Source organism: Somniosus microcephalus, unplaced genomic scaffold (genome assembly GCF_052327205.1).
Source record: "Somniosus microcephalus isolate GS21.2 unplaced genomic scaffold, FLI_Smic_1.0 scaffold134, whole genome shotgun sequence".
Taxonomy (NCBI): Eukaryota; Metazoa; Chordata; class Chondrichthyes; order Squaliformes; family Somniosidae; genus Somniosus; species Somniosus microcephalus.
The window spans coordinates 27501-30000 of record NW_028225321.1 but is presented as its reverse complement, the minus strand read 5'-3'; positions in this window follow the sequence as shown (position 1 = coordinate 30000).

Here is a 2500-nt window from a genome sequence, read left to right as displayed (position 1 = left end):
ACCACTGTTGTGTTTGAGCCATTGCCCCGAGCCAAAAGAGGAGTGGAGAATGCGGGCATCGATCCCGCTACCTCTCACATGCGAAGCGAGCGCTCTACCATTTGAGCTAATTCCCCAGCTACTTCTTGCAGTTGCACCAAGTTTGCTTCTCAGTAGCTCCTTAGCACTCGCCTCTGAGTTGCTGCGCCACCAGCAGGGATCTCCTGCTTCGGGTTAGCCCGCTCCCTGATCTCTTTCAACGCTTTGCTCCAATCGGCGTTACCGAGCAACGGCAGGGCGGGAAGTCAGAGAAATGGGGAAAGAAGCCGAGAAAGAGCCCGAGCCGGCAGAAGGGAAGCGAGGTGACCGGAAAGTAGCAGCCGCCACGAACCTGAGGGAGCAGCCGAGAGCCCTGTCTGACTGATAGACGACTTCTTTTGCCTGAGGTTTTGCCTGAAAGAGAGTGCTGGGTGTTTTGGTGCGTTGCTGCTCAAAGGCACTCCCTGCTGGTGTGCAGATGCAACTGCTCAAGCAATGGAGGTGTCCTGTGCCTTAGCAGCAACATGTAAACTAGCGTCAAGTTAAGAGCACTGCCTTGAGCAAAATGCTCCTTACCGCTCACTTACTGCACAAGAACGCCCGCTCCTTCAAGCCGGAGTCGAACCAGCGACCTAACGACGACTTTGCTTTGCTTTTTTTCCACTGCAGTCCTCCGCTCTACCACCTGAAAATCGAAGGGAAGCGGCAAAGGTGTCTCGCTTTGGTGATTGTCCGCCGTGCGCCTTTTGACGCTCGCGGCCTGGTGTACCTGCTGATGCCGCAGTGTTGTGGGACTGTGAGTTGCCCGCTGCTCTGGAGAGGCTGTGCCAGTGGCGCAATGGATAACGCGTCTCACTACGGATCAGAAGATTGTAGGTTCGACTCCTACCTGGCTTAATCTTTTTTACGCACTTTGCATTATGGCTCTAGATGCCTCGCAAGCGCACCTACTTGGTCATGCTGCCCAGCAGTTTGCACGGCCAGTGCCTTCTTAGCGCAGTAGGCAGCGCGTCAGTCTCATAATCTAAAGATCCTGAGTTCAATCCTCAGAGAAGGCATTGATACTTGCAAAGCTTTTTTATCCCTCATCTCAGCTTTCCATTTTGGCTGCACAAGACTATCGACAAGTCTTGCTGCACAAGACTATCGACAAGTCTTGCTGCTAAAGCACACCAAAGGATTTGATGTCCCTTGGCCCCCCTCTGCACCTCAGCGTGTGGAGACACTTCGGAAGTACACGGGTTCACCGACAGCTGACACCACTGTTGTGTTTGAGCCATTGCCCCGAGCCAAAAGAGGAGTGGAGAATGCGGGCATCGATCCCGCTACCTCTCACATGCGAAGCGAGCGCTCTACCATTTGAGCTAATTCCCCAGCTACTTCTTGCAGTTGCACCAAGTTTGCTTCTCAGTAGCTCCTTAGCACTCGCCTCTGAGTTGCTGCGCCACCAGCAGGGATCTCCTGCTTCGGGTTAGCCCGCTCCCTGATCTCTTTCAACGCTTTGCTCCAATCGGCGTTACCGAGCAACGGCAGGGCGGGAAGTCAGAGAAATGGGGAAAGAAGCCGAGAAAGAGCCCGAGCCGCCGGAAGGGAAGCGAGGTGACCGGAAAGTAGCAGCCGCCACGAGCGTGAGGGAGCAGCCGAGAGCCCTGTCTGACTGATAGATGAATTCTTTTGCCTGAGGCTTTGCCTGAAAGAGAGTGCTGGGTGTTTTGGTGCGTTGCTGCTCAAAGGCACTCCCTGCTGGTGTGCAGATGCAACTGCTCAAGCAATGGAGGTGTCCTGTGCCTTAGCAGCAACATGTAAACTAGCGTCAAGTTAAGAGCACTGCCTTGAGCAAAATGCTCCTTACCGCTCACTTACTGCACAAGAACGCCCGCTCCTTCAAGCCGGAGTCGAACCAGCGACCTAACGACGACTTTGCTTTGCTTTTTTTCCACTGCAGTCCTCCGCTCTACCACCTGAAAATCGAAGGGAAGCGGCAAAGGTGTCTCGCTTTGGTGATTGTCCGCCGTGCGCCTTTTGACGCTCGCGGCCTGGTGTACCTGCTGATGCCGCAGTGTTGTGGGACTGTGAGTTGCCCGCTGCTCTGGAGAGGATGTGCCAGTGGCGCAATGGATAACGCGTCTCACTACGGATCAGAAGATTGTAGGCTCGACTCCTACCTGGCTTAATCTTTTTTACGCACTTTGCATTATGGCTCTAGATATCTCGCAAGCGCACCTACTTGGTCATGCTGCCCAGCAGTTTGCACGGCCCGTGACTTCTTAGCGCAGTAGGCAGCGCGTCAGTCTCATAATCTAAAGATCCTGAGTTCAATCCTCAGAGAAGGCATTGATACTTGCAAAGCTTTTTTATCCCTCATCTCAGCTTTCCATTTTTGCTGCACAAGACTTGCTGCTACGGCACACCAAAGGATTTGATGTCCCTTGGCCCCTCTGTCCCTCAGCGTGTGGAGACCCTTCGGAAGTACACAGGTTCA